The 15,988-nt window shown below is 41.6% G+C and overlaps 6 non-coding genes across 6 annotated transcripts; all 6 read left to right on the top strand.

The window, feature by feature from the left end:
* Positions 1-3,253: 3,253 nt before the first annotated feature.
* Positions 3,254-3,326, top strand: trnav-aac (transfer RNA valine (anticodon AAC)). The gene has a single exon. It is a non-coding gene; the product is annotated as a tRNA-Val (tRNA).
* A 1,099-nt stretch (positions 3,327-4,425) lies between these two features.
* Positions 4,426-4,498, top strand: trnav-cac (transfer RNA valine (anticodon CAC)). Its single transcript has one exon. It is a non-coding gene; the product is annotated as a tRNA-Val (tRNA).
* Positions 4,499-12,719: 8,221 nt separating this feature from the next.
* trnav-cac (transfer RNA valine (anticodon CAC)) lies at positions 12,720-12,792 on the top strand. The gene has a single exon. It is a non-coding gene; the product is annotated as a tRNA-Val (tRNA).
* Positions 12,793-13,380: 588 nt separating this feature from the next.
* On the top strand, positions 13,381-13,453 carry trnav-aac (transfer RNA valine (anticodon AAC)). Its single transcript has one exon. It is a non-coding gene; the product is annotated as a tRNA-Val (tRNA).
* A 1,175-nt stretch (positions 13,454-14,628) lies between these two features.
* On the top strand, positions 14,629-14,701 carry trnav-cac (transfer RNA valine (anticodon CAC)). Its single transcript has one exon. It is a non-coding gene; the product is annotated as a tRNA-Val (tRNA).
* A 762-nt stretch (positions 14,702-15,463) lies between these two features.
* Positions 15,464-15,536, top strand: trnav-aac (transfer RNA valine (anticodon AAC)). Its single transcript has one exon. It is a non-coding gene; the product is annotated as a tRNA-Val (tRNA).
* The last annotated feature ends 452 nt before the right edge of the window (positions 15,537-15,988 follow it).

Here is a 15,988-nt window from a genome sequence, read left to right as displayed (position 1 = left end):
TGCTACGTGTGGTCTGGGTCCATAATGATTCAATAGTTACCATGCCAGGGTAAGCCGACAAGAAACACAGCCCCTTATTTCAGTGTTTTTAAAATCCCCCGTGGGAAACATAATGGTGGAAAAACGATTGGAAGCATTTTCCTGTTTGACCGCTAGTTTTTAATGGGTATTATGGCTCTTGCTGTGGTACTCAATTTGGGATATTATGTGAGGTAGACTTGTGGGCATTCCTAATTTTTCCACCAGACTTCCTCTTTTTGTATTGTAGTTTCAGTAGTGTAGTGGTTATCACGTTCGCCTCACACGCGAAAGTCAGTCACACCCTTAGTTTTCCACACATTAGGTTTCCGTAGTGTAGTGTTTATCACGTTCGCCTCACACGCGAAAGGTCCCCGTTCGAAACCGTGCGGAACATTTTGTAATTTCAATATTTCCCAATGCCCAGAGGCTAGCATTTGGTTTGAAACGTGTGAGTTTTGTCTAAACCTGCAGTCTACCTAGATTATTTTCTGTCATTACAGCTGCTTGATGTGACCGCTAGTTGTTAATGGGTACTATACACAATACCCCATAATGACAAAGCGATAACATATAGTTTTTATTAATGAAAAAAATATTTAAAAAAAAAATTATATACATACGTTTTCAGACCCTTTGCTATGAGGCTGGAAATTGAGCTCAGGTCCATCCTGTTTCCATTGATCATCCTTAGATATTTCTTTAACTTGATTGGAGTCCACCTGTGGTAAATTCAAATGATTGGTCATTTCTGCAGCATTGAAGGTACCCAAGAACACAGTGGCTTCCATCACTCTTAAATGGAAGAAGTTTTGAACCACCAAGCCTCTTCCAAGAGCCGGCGGCACACAATAATTCCCGGCTTCTCAAGCCTTATTGCTTAATTAATGGACTAAGTAATTTCTGATTTCATTAGGTTCTGAGAGCGATAAATGTCCCACCCAGCCAAAGTCAGTCACACCCTTAGTTTCCACACATTAGGTTTTCCGTAGTTTAGTGGTTATCACATTCGCCTCACACGCGAAAGTTCTCCAGTTTGAAACCGTGCGGAAACATTTTGTAATATTCAATATTTCCCAATGCCCAGATCCTAGCGTTTGGTTTGAAAACAGTTGAGGTTTGTCTAAACCTTGCTGTCTACCTCTCCGACCTGTGGATCAATGTTGCCGTTTTTTGGGGGACCTCCTCCGTGCGATCTGTATGAATGTGTCCAGACTGACAGCTTCTCTGAGCCAGGCAAATTCATTTATCAGGGACATTATAATGGATATATCCAAATAAATGGCAATATAATCCAAGGTAAAACAAACAAAAATGTAGATTTGTTTTCTGTCATTACAACTGCTTGATGTGACCGCTAGTTTTTAATGGGTACTATACACAATACCCCATAATGACAAAGCGATAACATATAGTTTTTATTAATGAAAAAAATATTAAAAAAAATACTTATTTACATACGTTTTCAGAACCTTTGCTATGAGGCTGGAAATTGAGCTCAGGTCCATCCTGTTTCCATTGATCATCCTTAGATGTTTCTTCAACTTGATTGGAGTCCACCTGTGGTAAATTCAAATGATTGGTCATTTCTGCAGCATTGAAGGTACCCAAGAACACAGTGGTTTCCTTCACTCTTAAATGGAAGAAGTTTTGAACCACCAAGCCTCTTCCAAGAGCCGGCGGCACACAATAATTCCCGGCTTCTCAAGCCTTATTGCTTAATTAATGGACTAAGTAATTCTGATTTCATTAGGTTCTGAGAGCGATAAATGTCCCACCCAGCCAAAGGCAGCCACACCCTTTGAATTCCACTCATTAGGTTTATATAGTGTAGTGGTTATCACGTTCGCTTAACATGCGAAAGGTCCCCGGTTCGAGACCGGGCGGAAACATATTTTATAAAATTGGACAGTAGCCTATTCACTTAGGACTCGGTCCCAATTTCAGAATATATGCTTTCGTTCGCACTTCACAATATTTGCTATTCAGACATACCTTTTTTGTCGCGTAACGCACTCTGCATGTGTGGCTAGCTTGGGCGCTCTGAATACATTCCTGCTACGTGTGGTCTGAGGTCCATAATGATTCAAATAGTTTACCATGCCAGGGTAAGCTGACAAGAAACACAGCCCTTATTTCAAGTGTTTTTAAAATCCCCCGTGGGGAATATGAATGGTGGAAAAACGATTGGAACCATTTTCCTGTTTGACCGCTAGTTTTTAATGGGTATTATGGCTCTTTCTGTGGTACTGAATTTGGGATATTATGTGAGGTAGACTTGTGGGCATTCCTAATATTTTCCACGACTTCCTCTTTTTGTATTGTAGTTTCAGTAGTGTAGTGGTTATCACGTTCGCCTCACACGCGAAAGTCAGTCACACCCTTAGTTTTCCACACATTAGGTTTCCGTAGTTTAGTGGTTATCACGTTCGCCTCACACGCGAAAGGTCTCCGGTTCGAAACCGTGTAGAAACATTTTGTAATATTCAATATTTCCCAATGCCCAGATCCTAGCGTTGGTTTGAAACAGTTGAGGTTTGTCTAAACCTTGCTGTCTACCTCTCCGACCTGTGGATCAATGTTGCCGTTTTTTGGGGGACCTCCTCCGTGCGATCTGTATGAATGTGTCCAGACTGACAGCTTCTCTGAGCCAGTCAAATTCATTTATCAGGGACATTATAATGGATATATCCAAATAAATGGCAATATAATCCAAGGTAAAACAAACAAAAATGTAGATTGTTTTCTGTCATTACAGCTGCTTGATGTGACCACTAGTTTTAATGGGTACTATACACAATACCCCATAATGACAAAGCGATAACATATAGTTTTTATTAATGAAAAAAATATTTAAAAAAAAACTTATTTACATACGTTTTCAGACCCTTTGCTATGAGGCTGGAAATTGAGCTCAAGTCCATCCTGTTTCCATTGATCATCCTTAGATATTTTTTAACTTGATTGGAGTCCACCTGTGGTAAATTCAAATGATTGGTCATTTCTGCAGCATTGAAGGTACCCAAGAACACAGTGGCTTCCATCACTCTTAAATGGAAGAAGTTTTGAACCACCAAGCCTCTTCCAAGAGCCGGCGGCACACAATAATTCCCAGCTTCTCAAGCCTTATTGCTTAATTAATGGACTAAGTAATTTCTGATTTCATTAGGTTCTGAGAGCGATAAATGTCCCACCCAGCCAAAGTCAGTCACACCCTTTGAATTCCACTCATTAGGTTTCCGTAGTGTAGTGGTAATCACGTTTGCTTAACACGCGAAAGGTCCCTGGTTCGAGACCGGGCGGAAACATATTTTAAAAAAATTGGACAGTAAGCCTATTCACTTAGGACTCGGTCCCAATTTCGGAATTCATGCTTTTCCTTCGCACTTCTCAATATTTGCTATTCAGACATACCTTTTTTAGTCGCGTAACGCACTCTGCATGTGTGGCTAGCTTGGGCGCTCTGAATACATTCCTGCTACGTGTGGTCTGAGGTCCATAATGATTCAAATAGTTTACCATGCCAGGGTAAGCCGACAAGAAACACAGCCCTTATTTCAAGTGTTTTTAAAATCCCCCGTGGGGAACATGAATGGTGGAAAAACGATTGGAACCATTTTCCTGTTTGACCGCTAGTTTTTAATGGGTATTATGGCTCTTTCTGTGGTACTCAATTTGGGATATTATGTGAGGTAGACTTGTGGGCATTCCTAATATTTTCCACGACTTCCTCTTTTGTATTGTAGTTTCAGTAGTGTAGTGGTTATCACGTTCGCCTCACACGCGAAAGTCAGTCACACCCTTAGTTTTCCACACATTAGGTTTCCGAAGTGTAGTGGTTATCACGTTCGCCTCACACGCGAAAGGTCCCCGTTTCGAGACCGGGCGGAACCACATCTTAACAAATTGGACAGTAAGCCTATTCACTTAGGGCTCCGTTCCAATTTCGGAGTTCATGCTTTTCCTTCGCACTTCTCAATATTTGCTATTCAGACTTACCTTTTTTAGTCGCGTAACGCACTCTGCATGTGTGGCTAGCTTGGGCACTCTGAATACATTCCTGCTACGTGTGGTCTGAGGTCCATAATGATTCAAATAGTTTACCATGCCAGGGTAAGCCGACAAGAAACACAGCCCTTATTTCAAGTGTTTTTAAAATCCCCCGTGGGGAACATGAATGGTGGAAAAACGATTGGAAGCATTTTCCTGTTTGACCGCTAGTTTTTAATGGGTATTATGGCTCTTTCTGTGGTACTCAATTTGGGATATTATGTGAGGTAGACTTGTGGGCATTCCTAATATTTTCCACGACTTCCTCTTTTTGTATTGTAGTTTCAGTAGTGTAGTGGTTATCACGTTCGCCTCACACGCGAAAGTCAGTCACACCCTTAGTTTTCCACACATTAGGTTTCCGAAGTGTAGTGGTTATCACGTTCGCCTCACACGCGAAAGGTCCCTGGTTCGAAACCTGGCGGAAACATTTGTAATATTCTATATTTCCCAATGCCCAGAGGCTAGCATTTGGTTTGAAACAGTTGAGGTTTGTCTAAACCTTGCTGTCTACCTAGATTGTTTTCTGTCATTACAGCTGCTTGATGTGACCGCTAGTTGTTAATGGGTACTATACACAATACCCCATAATGACAAAGCGATAACATATAGTTTTTATTAATGAAAAAAATATTTAAAAAAAAACTTACATACATACGTTTTCAGACCCTTTGCTATGAGGCTGGAAATTGAGCTCAGGTCCATCCTGTTTCCATTGATCATCCTTAGATATTTCTTTAACTTGATTGGAGTCCACCTGTGGTAAATTCAAATGATTGGTCATTTCTGCAGCATTGAAGGTACCCAAGAACACAGTGGCTTCCATCACTCTTAAATGGAAGTAGTTTTGAACCATCAAGCCTCTTCCAAGAGCCGGCGGCACACAATAATTCCCGGCTTCTCAAGCCTTATTGCTTAATTAATGGACTAAGTAATTTCTGATTTCATTAGGTTCTGAGAGCGATAAATGTCCCACCCAGCTAAAATCAGCCACACCCTTTGAATTCCACTCATTAGGTTTCCGTAGTGTAGTGGTTATTGTTAGCAATTGGATATGTAGACGGACGAGTCGGTCAAGGATCGATTCAGACAAGGTGGTAAATTGTATGACAAGCTACAGTTTATTCAGAGTGAAGATATCTAGAACAGCGTAATTACGGCTCTCCCGCTGGTTCGTACGGAAGCGCAGACGAAGAAGAGGCCGTTACAATCAGTACACCACTATTATATAGAAAAGAAAGTAGGTTGATTCTGGAAGATCGGATCTTTGGATTGGTTCAGCTGGGGTGTAGTCTGTAGTCTTCCGCCATTGGCTCAGTAGTCTGTCCGTCATCGTAGAATCCTCTTCGGGCATTCAACGTTCAGAGACAAAGGAGATCATGTGTGTGTGCGCTGGTTTTGGCCATTAGTGTAATGCGGGAGCTATCCTGTAGGGGACCCCACAGGCTCAACTCTGAGTGGTAGCCCCCCCTTAACAATAGTTTGGTCACCTACATAAGAATTAGCATTTCTCTACAAAACCCTCTCTTCACGTCTCACCAGAGACGTGACACAACCTAACTGGATCCAGACACAAAGAGAAACTTCTCCCAAGGGGACTATGAAATAAGGCACGGTATTAAACAGAAATAGATATAGTATTACCATCATGTTCTCCATTCAATCCCACTATGTACTAAGTTGGCTACCAGCCACCTAGGAACTTACAACCCTCATTTAACAGAGCGGAGAACAACAGCTCAAAATAAAAGTAAATGCTTGTCTACATAAGCCAACTTTTTTCCCGCAGGAAAAAGTTGTGATTCCCTCTCTTCACATCTCCAAAGAGATGTGACTTAAACTAGGCAAGTCAGGCGGAATGATCCACTTGCATAACACATACATACATCCCCATAAGGCAACAGCAGATATAATGTAAACCTAAATAGGCACTCTCCTCCTCATCCTCGAATTCATGTAGGTCTTTATCCAGCAGAGGAAACATCTGGGAAGGGGAGGAAGGGTCAATGGCTCTAGAGATAACCCTAGTGGCAAGGGAACGGATGCATGGAATGCAACAGCATCCACAGAGAACTAAAATGGCAGCGAACACCGAAATGGATACCAAAATGGAGGACACCAGGGTTTTATATTTACCAAACGCACTCATCCAGGAGTCCCACATCGAGGTATCCATCCCAGAATGAGATTTCATTTTACCATTCAGCGTCCTCAAACCTTCTAGGGCCATGGTCAAGCTACCATCGGAGGCCGTGTTATTAGGGATGAAAGTGCAACACTGTTCACCAAACATAGTACAAGCTCCACCTTTCTCCGCCAGTAGCATATCTACTGCAATGCGATTCTGGAATGTCATAAGAGAAGTTGCAGCCAGGCTCTCATGCTCCATACCGTTATCACACACCTGGCTCCTGTTATCTAACAAAAGACCGCTTGTTCTCGCAACCCCACGCTCTGAATGTGCCCTCCCTTCTGTATATATATTTATTTTCAGCATGAGAAAGTCCCCTGGCCCTGACACTTTTAACAATGTTTCAAGTCAGCTATGTTGCATAACACTTGCATACATCAACACAAGCCAACAGCAGATAATATTCAATCATATATATGGTAATGGCTAAAATGTAAAACACAGGAACCAATAATCCCTCTTTTTCACACCCCCCAGGGTGTGAACAAAAATTCAGCAATGAATCATATAACAGTCACAGAGTTTAAAATACCTTCATGTCAAAAGAGAATAACAGCTCATTCAAAAACAGAACAAAAAAAAAATGGTGTGAAATTTAAGTCCCCCTTTTGACACCCACAAGGGTGTCACTTAGCAAAAACAGGATAACACTTTATTGTTTATTGACATGTAAGATACCGGATAAAACTTTGGTCATGGAAAACAGAGTAAAGCAAAGCAAAGCAAAGCATTATTATAAACCATCTGGTCCTCTCAGCTACTCCTATCCTGCACCAGTTGGGCTTCATGCCACCCAGGGACTCAAAACCTTCACAACAGGGAGAACAAACATACTGGAAAGAAAACCCATCATAAAGATGTATAACAAGGAACTGTGGTGGTGTAAGATTTATTCTACTACCTCACCCACAGCATACCATGGGTCATCCTCAGTCAGTCTCATCCTCCCCTGAAAGCATGCTTCAGTATCAGCATCTCCAACTGGAGCATCAAGCAAAGGAATCATCATGCCTGAAGCCTTCACCACATCTGTAACAGACTTCTTGAAACACGGTATGATGCAAGCAGCACAACACGTCAAATAACAAATATAAGGGTCAGAAATCCAGTAACCACCATTCTAGTGTACTTACCAAAACCAGGCTCCCACTCAAGAGAACAGGCCAGACTCCTCCACCCCCGCCATGGTCCTCATCTCAGCAGATAGTGCATCAAGCCCACTAAGGGCCTTAGATATACTACCATCTGGACTGGTGTTATTAGGAATATATGTGCAACATTGTTCACCGAACATCTTGCATACGCCCCCCTGACTGGCAAGAAGCATATCCAAAGCAAGTCTATTCTGTCTGGCAACCCTAGATGTGGCCTCAAACTGTTCAGACATACCAGTGAGTGCATCACGGGGGTAATTAACAAAACGCTGTTGATCATAGTAGATGTAATGAATCCATGCAGTCTGTCTTGCATCCACTATGGCTGGACCTATAATCCATCATTCCTGCCCAAGGCCTGAAGCTCATGAGGAACCCCCACCGGCACTCCCAACAGGTTAGTGTGTATGTCAACTACATCCTCTGTCCATGGAGCACTACTTCTATGTCTCCCATGGGATGGAATGTTTTCAGGTCCCCTGGATACAGAACCCAACAGCTGTTCAGCAGTAACATCAACAATGGTCAGTGGAATTATCAAACTGGTCAGAGCACACGTACCTTGCCAGTCTCCTCTAAGAATGGGTCTCAGCACTCTTTTGGGTCCACAGATCCACCACACATCAGCCAGACCACTAGTTTGGTTTAGGCCTGTAACTGGCCAAGTGGAATTAATGGTTATGTTACTACTGCAATCAGCTTCAGGCAATCTCCCATAATCAATGCCATTACCTGTACCCGTGATGCAACTGTAATTGCCCCCATATGCCTCAACACCCCAAGGGGCCCGATGAGGAGGTACTGTAGGAAACACAAGGCTCAAAGAGGAACAGAGAGTTGAATTGGCCTCAACCAGGTATAAACCTCTCAGAATACACAACCACCCCTCTCCTTCTCCTATAGCAAATGGGTGTGTAGCCAGAACAGGTCTATCATGACCAATGTTTCATGTAACTCATGTAGTCCTTTCTTTTCAGGGTCTTAACTGTACCTCATATAAGAAAGCCACAAATTGTCCCTACCAATAACACCAGTCTCAGTGCCTAATTGATCAATAGCTGAATAGTCTAACATTAATTACCTGAATGGGATTTTTAACACAGTGGTGGCCAGTTCGGTCCAGGGGTGGTAGAGGAGTGTGTCTGGCCCTGGTTCATCTGGGACCTCTGGTTTTGGCAGCACCTTAATAGAAAACACACCCATCGTGTCTGTCCCGGTCCTTTGTAGTCCGAGGGTGTAAGTGCCTGCATCAGAGAGCTTAATAGTTTTGATGGTTAGCAAGATTTCATCACCTTTACAAAGTTCAACAGTGCTCCCAGGTTTTCCCATATCATGAAAAACCTATCCACCTTTGTGGGATCCCCTATGCTATAAGGATACCCTCTCTTCCAATCCCAGAACTGTCCCAAGTCGGTTATCCTGTAATCCCCATACGGACACCCTCCCAATTTAATATAATTTCATTTATAATTTTCGTCCACTTGTTCTGTAGACATACATTCAGCATTCCACGGGTCAGAACCTGGAATCCGCTGGTACATCACCATCTATTTCCATCGATTTCTCCAGAGTCCTGGAAATAAGGCCTCATACACAGGGAGTTAGACAACAGCCCCATAAAACTAAAACAGTCACACAGGTGAATGTAGCCCATAATACAGTGATCATAATATTTTCCCCATTTTCTAAACATACTATCAAACCCAATTAATCAGAGAAGTATCCACCCCAGTGTTTTTTTTTGTCAACCCGTGAGCCAGGGTGGTCAAACCAGCTGAGGCTTCGGGTACTGATTCGTCCAGAGCTGTGTTATTTGGGATGTCACCCACGATAAGACAGCTCAGACAAACAGCTTCCATGTGAAGCCCCACCCTTTCCCCGAGAACACATCACTTAGCAAGAGCCAGACACATCTTCACTTCTATGAACAAAAACAGGGGTGACAGGACAGGGAGGATTTTCTTCATTCGAGAGATGGCCCCCGGAATTCTGTTAATTCCAGTTCTCCTCTCGAACACTGTTTATTGTTCGATAGTGTCAGTGTGTCTTACCCTCCCACCGTGCGATATGAATCCGGGTAGCTCTTTCAGCTAGCTGTCACCAGGAGACCTTGGTATGGTCCCCCCAACAAGCCTCTGGGACTGGATTGAGTGACTTCACCTGTAGTTCACCTATAATGCATAAAATGCTGGACATACAGGCTTGGTTAACAAACAGTTTCTCATGTTTTATCTGATTCTATCTTTAACTTCTATGCCCATTTGTTAACTACATTAAAAAAATATTAGTTTCTTATCCAATAGGCCCCATCCTATCCTAGACCACAATTTACCTATCCCCCTTTTGATACCTGGCTATGCCCAGGTAACAACCTTACCTACTCTAAATAATGACTTAGGTAAGATTAGTATATTATCCTTCTGTTCTGACATTATCATGTAGGAGCGCCCCTTTAATTTTCCACATGTCCAATTCTCCCTTTTGTCTCCACTCAGTGACTGTTATCTACACACTCCGTTATCTCTGCTCGTCCTGGCTCCCTTCTAAAACTTCTCCTCTCTGCTCTCCAACCGTCAAGGTCTCTGCAGTGCGGGGGAGGGCTCATCTGTCTGCCTTTTCCCATGTTTCCACATTTTAACTAAATGTCCCACTGTTTGGCTTTATCTAAACTCATGGATTTTTATTTTTAGAAAAACATGTCTATGGTGGCAATTACTAAAGTCTTTATATAGGTTAAGTAAACTCCACTATAATTAAGTTACCTTAAAAAACAAATTAAATTAAAAAAAAAAAACAGTATTTTTAAACAGTATTACCCATGACCACAAATGTATTATTCAAATGGCACCCCCTTGTGGCTGATCAGACCACCCGAGAGAGCCATGAAATCCGGTCACGGGTTACACCATCCCCCCACATTCGTGTTCCATACCATATTAGACATATTAAAGAACCCTTTATCCTTAAAATAAAATAAAAATTACTTGTGTAATTAAAACTCATAAAATAAAAACTCATGAAGGTTCCATATGTGAGCGTGCCTCTTTAAAATATCATGTCTCTGGGAACATGGAAATCCCCTTAACCCAAACATTTACTACAAAAACAAAACCTAATAATTATGATAATCCCCTCAAACTCAAATAATTTGTCTCGATGTTTCATGTCTTATTCGTGTTTCTCCAAATTTTCTCCCAAAAATACTTCTTAAATACCCAGCCATTAGACAGACACACACAACTGTGATAAATGTGCACTGTCCCTTTAACATAAAAACCTCAGCCTGCAATCCACTCTGCGGGCCTTTCATAGTTCTCCATAATGAAAACAGATTCTAATGTTAGTATACCTTGACCTCCTGTTTAATTTCAATGATGTTATCTGAACAATCAAACCAAAATCAATACCCGGGAAGTACTTGTGTAAATGAATTAAAATAACTAAATAATTTGGTTAGAACACCACTCCCGTCTTACATCGACCACACCCTTCGCCCCGTACCTAGTGTACAGCTTATCTATTACTCAGTGGCTCAATTAATGTTTAACGTAAGTATGTTCAGATGTTGATTATGTAATTCTACAACATTAGTATAGTTCAAACCTCATAATATAAATCCGCAAAAAGAATTTTGCGTTAATAGAGTTTAACACTCTTTCCAACAGTCATGCACCCCCCTCAATATTCTATGATATAACTCTCATCAGCAAGCCTGCGACTTTTTCAACATTCTCACCGGTTCCAGCTCCAACTGAAACACCTAATGTACCACACTCGCTTTGTCCCCGACCTCATTCATATCGATATTAGTCCCCGACTGAATATCAAGCGTGTTTCATGCACAGGATTTGATTCTTACAAATCTTCATTTACGCCAGTAAGCAGACCAGTGGGAGACGCAATGGCCCCGCCTTCTATTCATTCTCTGTTTGGTCCCTTGGTTCTTAAATACATGGCTTTTATTTCTTTCAACTTCCTTGTCTCTGGCCTCCTGCTACGTCCCTCTCAACTCACATTCCATTGTTTTCAGCTGGGCCCCTGTTGGCGGCCACCCCCCTAGATAACCTGCTTGTGTCCATTTTAACTTCAATCCCTCCCAAACTTTCTTTATAGGCTTCCATTGTTCCTGTCCCCCTGATCTATATTCAATTTTTTGTTCTAGGAACTCATTAAACCTCAGCTTTGGAGTATTGGGGTTCGCCATTGTGAATTTGCTTTAAACGTAATTTAATTTAATTCAATCGGAATTTAATCGTAGTTTTAATCGAAATTCTCTCCTTCTATCTGAATATAGTTAGCATATACTTCGCCCGACGTTGATTAATGCCCACGAGGTATTCGAAGAGACACTATTGCTCGTGCTCTGCCTTATCTCAGAGCTTCTCCTTCGTATATTCAGGTTGAGAAAAACCGCATGGGTTTGTATAGCATTATGGAGCGCACAACCAAGGGATCTATTCGACTATTTAGTCTCAATATTTAAATATTATATTCAGATATTATTTCAATTATACATCAGTCATTTCATTCCTGATTATACATTTATACATGTACCTATTAACATAGGTACATACAATATAGAATTTATCCCCTCGGTGCCAGATTTGAAGAATAGTAATTAGCTATCCCCTACTGATCTCTATTCCCGACCCCTATCGGAACTATCACACATGTCCGACCCCTATCGGTGAATCTCTATCAGACTGAGCCGTACCGGGTCACGGGATAAAATTACAATTTATCCCCTCGGTGCCAGATTTGAAGAATAGTAATTAGCTATCCCCTACTGATCTCTATTCCCGACATTGGACAGTAAGCCTATTCACTTAGGACTCGGTCCCAATTTCGGAATTCATGCTTTTCCTTCGCACTTCTCAATATTTGCTATTCAGACTTACCTTTTTTAGTCGCGTAACGCACTCTGCATGTGTGGCTAGCTTGGGCGCTCTGAATACATTCCTGCTACGTGTGGTCTGAGGTCCATAATGATTGAAATTGTTTACCATGCCAGGGTAAGCCGACAAGAAACACAGCCCTTATTTCAAGTGTTTTTAAAATCCCCCGTGGGGAACATGAATGGTGGAAAAACGATTGGAACCATTTTCCTGTTTGACCGCTAGTTTTTAATGGGTGTTATGGCTCTTTCTGTGGTACTCAATTTGGGATATTATGTGAGGTAGACTTGTGGGCATTCCTAATATTTTCCACGACTTCCTCTTTTTGTATTGTAGTTTCAGTAGTGTAGTGGTTATCACGTTCGCCTCACACGCGAAAGTCAGAAACACCCTTAGTTTTCCACACATTAGGTTTCCGAAGTGTAGTGGTTATCACGTTCGCCTCACACGCGAAAGGTCCCTGGTTCGAAACCTGGCGGAAACATTTTGTAATATTCTATATTTCCTAATGCCCAGAGGCTAGCATTTGGTTTGAAACAGTTGAGGTTTGTCTAAACCTTGCTGTCTACCTAGATTGTTTTCTGTCATTACAGCTGCTTGATGTGACCGCTAGTTGTTAATGGGTACTATACACAATACCCCATAATGACAAAGCGATAACATATAGTTTTTATTAATGAAAAAAATATTTAAAAAAAAACTTATATACATACGTTTTCAGACCCTTTGCTATGAGGCTGGAAATGGAGCTCAGGTCCATCCTGTTTCCATTGATCATCCTTAGATATTTCTTTAACTTGATTGGAGTCCACCTGTGGTAAATTCAAATGATTGGTCATTTCTGCAGCATTGAAGGTACCCAAGAACACAGTGGCTTCCATCACTCTTAAATGGAAGAAGTTTTGAACCACCAAGCCTCTTCCAAGAGCCGGCGGCACACAATAATTCCCGGCTTCTCAAGCCTTATTGCTTAATTAATGGACTAAGTAATTTCTGACTTCATTAGGTTCTGAGAGCGATAAATGTCCCACCCAGCCAAAGTCAGCCACACCCTTTGAATTCCACTCATTAGGTTTCTGTAGTGTAGTGGTTATCACGTTCGCTTAACACGCGAAAGGTCCCCGGTTTGAGACCGGGCGGAAACATATTTTAAAAAATTGGACAGTAAGCCAATTCACTTAGGACTCGGTCCCAATTTCGGAATTCATGCTTTTCCTTCGCACTTCTCAATATTTGTTATTCAGACATACCTTTTTTAGTCGCGTAACGCACTCTGCATGTGTGGCTAGCTTGGGCACTCTGAATACATTCCTGCTACGTGTGGTCTGAGGTCCATAATGATTCAAATAGTTTACCATGCCAGGGTAAGCCGACAAGAAACACAGCCCTTATTTCAAGTGTTTTTAAAATCCCCCGTGGGGAACATGAATGGTGGAAAAACGATTGGAAGCATTTTCCTGTTCGACCGCTAGTTTTTAATGGGTATTATGGCTCTTGCTGTGGTACTCAATTTGGGATATTATGTGAGGTAGACTTGTGGGCATTCCTAATATTTTCCACGACTTCCTCTTTTTGTATTGTAGTTTCAGTAGTGTAGTGGTTATCACGTTCGCCTCACACGCGAAAGTCAGTCACACCCTTAGTTTTCCACACATTAGGTTTCCGTAGTGTAGTGGTTATCACGTTCTCGTCACACGCGAAAGGTCCCCGGTTCGAAACCGTGCGGAAACATTTTGTAATATTCAATATTTCCCAATGCCCAGAGGCTAGCATTTGGTTTGAAACAGTTGAGTTTTGTCTAAACCTTGCAGTCTACCTAGATTATTTTCTGTCATTACAGCTGCTTGATGTGACCGCTAGTTGTTAATGGGTACTATACACAATACCCCATAATGACAAAGCGATAACATATAGTTTTTATTAATGAAAAAAAAAAAAAAAAAAAAAACTTATATACATACGTTTTCAGACCCTTTGCTATGAGGCTGGAAATGGAGCTCAGGTCCATCCTGTTTCCATTGATCATCCTTAGATATTTCTTTAACTTGATTGGAGTCCACCTGTGGTAAATTCAAATGATTGGTCATTTCTGCAGCATTGAAGGTACCCAAGAACACAGTGGCTTCCATCACTCTTAAATGGAAGAAGTTTTGAACCACCAAGCCTCTTCCAAGAGCCGGCGGCACACAATAATTCCCGGCTTCTCAAGCCTTATTGCTTAATTAATGGACTAAGTAATTTCTGATTTCATTAGGTTCTGAGAGCGATAAATGTCCCACCCAGCCAAAGTCAGCCACACCCTTTGAATTACACTCATTAGGTTTCCGTAGTGTAGTGGTTATCACGTTCGCCTCACACGCGAAAGGTCCCCGGTTCGAAACCGGGCAGAAGCATTTTGTAATATTCAATATTTCCCAATGCCCAGAGGCTAACATTTGGTTTGAAACAGTTGAGGTTTGTCTAAACCTTGCTGTCTACCTTTCCGACCTGTGGATCAATGTTGCCGTTTTTTGGGGGACCTCCTCCGTGCGATCTGTATGATTGTGACCAGACTGACAGCTTCTCTGAGCCAGGCAAATTCATTTATCAGGGTCATTGTAATGGATATATCCAAATAAATGGCAATATAATCCAAGATAAAACAAACTAAAATGTAGATTATTTTCTGTCATTACAGCTGCTTGATGTGACCGCTAGTTTTTAATGGGTACTATACACAATACCCCATAATGACAAAGCGATAACATATAGTTTTTATTAATGAAAAAAATATTTAAAAAAAACATATTTACATACGTTTTCAGACCCTTTGCTATGAGGCTGGAAATTGAGCTCAGGTCCATCCTGTTTCCATTGATCATCCTTAGATATTTCTTTAACTTGATTGGAGTCCACCTGTGGTAAATTCAAATGATTGGTCATTTCTGCAGCATTGAAGGTACCCAAGAACACAGTGGCTTCCATCACTCTTGAATGGAAGAAGTTTTGAACCACCAAGCCTCTTCCAAGAGCCGGCGGCACACAATAATTCCCGGCTTCTCAAGCCTTATTGCTTAATTAATGGACTAAGTAATTTCTGATTTCATTAGGTTCTGAGAGCGATAAATGTCCCACCCAGCCAAAATCAGTCACACCCTTTGAATTCCTCTCATTAGGTTTCTGTAGTGTAGTGGTTATCACGTTCGCTTAACACGCGAAAGGTCCCCGGTTCGAGACCGGGCGGAAACATATTTAAAAAAATTGGACAGTAAGCCTATTCACTTAGGACTCGGTCCCAATTTCGGAATTCATGCTTTTCCTTCGCACTTCTCAATATTTGCTATTCAGACATACCTTTTTTAGTCGCGTAACGCACTCTGCATGTGTGGCTAGCTTGGGCGCTCTGAATACATTCCTGCTACGTGTGGTCTGAGGTCCATAATGATTCAAATAGTTTACCATGCCAGGGTAAGCTGACAAGAAACACAGCCCTTATTTCAAGTGTTTTTAAAATCCCCCGTGGGGAATATGAATGGTGGAAAAACGATTGGAACCATTTTCCTGTTTGACCGCTAGTTTTTAATGGGTATTATGGCTCTTTCTGTGGTACTCAATTTGGGATATTATGTGAGGTAGACTTGTGGGCATTCCTAATATTATCCACGACTTCCTCTTTTTGTATTGTAGTTTCAGTAGTGTAG

Source organism: Oncorhynchus kisutch, unplaced genomic scaffold (genome assembly GCF_002021735.2).
Source record: "Oncorhynchus kisutch isolate 150728-3 unplaced genomic scaffold, Okis_V2 scaffold3947, whole genome shotgun sequence".
In the NCBI taxonomy this organism is placed as follows: Eukaryota; Metazoa; Chordata; class Actinopteri; order Salmoniformes; family Salmonidae; genus Oncorhynchus; species Oncorhynchus kisutch.
The sequence above is the reverse complement of the archived record's forward strand: the minus strand, read 5'-3'. Positions and strand labels throughout refer to the sequence as shown.